We start from the raw sequence: 259 nt of genomic DNA, 5'->3' as shown, positions 1-259 counted from the left end.
CACTTGCGCATACATTATGCACATTTGTACGCACATATGCAACTGGGTATGTGGGCGTAGGGGAGAGAAAGAAAGGCTAAATCAGACAAACAGGCAAACACATCCACATGTGCATAGTTAAAGAGACATTCGTGATTATACAATGAGAGGATCTCCCTCACAAACACGCATTCCTCACGACAGGTCCGGGACTGGCATTGCCTCACTGTGTTAAATCACATGCAAGCAATTCGCATGAATGTGCCAGCTGCTCGTTTTA

This window comes from Penaeus monodon, chromosome 23 (assembly GCF_015228065.2).
Source record: "Penaeus monodon isolate SGIC_2016 chromosome 23, NSTDA_Pmon_1, whole genome shotgun sequence".
Taxonomy (NCBI): Eukaryota; Metazoa; Arthropoda; class Malacostraca; order Decapoda; family Penaeidae; genus Penaeus; species Penaeus monodon.
Note: the sequence above shows the minus strand (reverse complement) of the source record.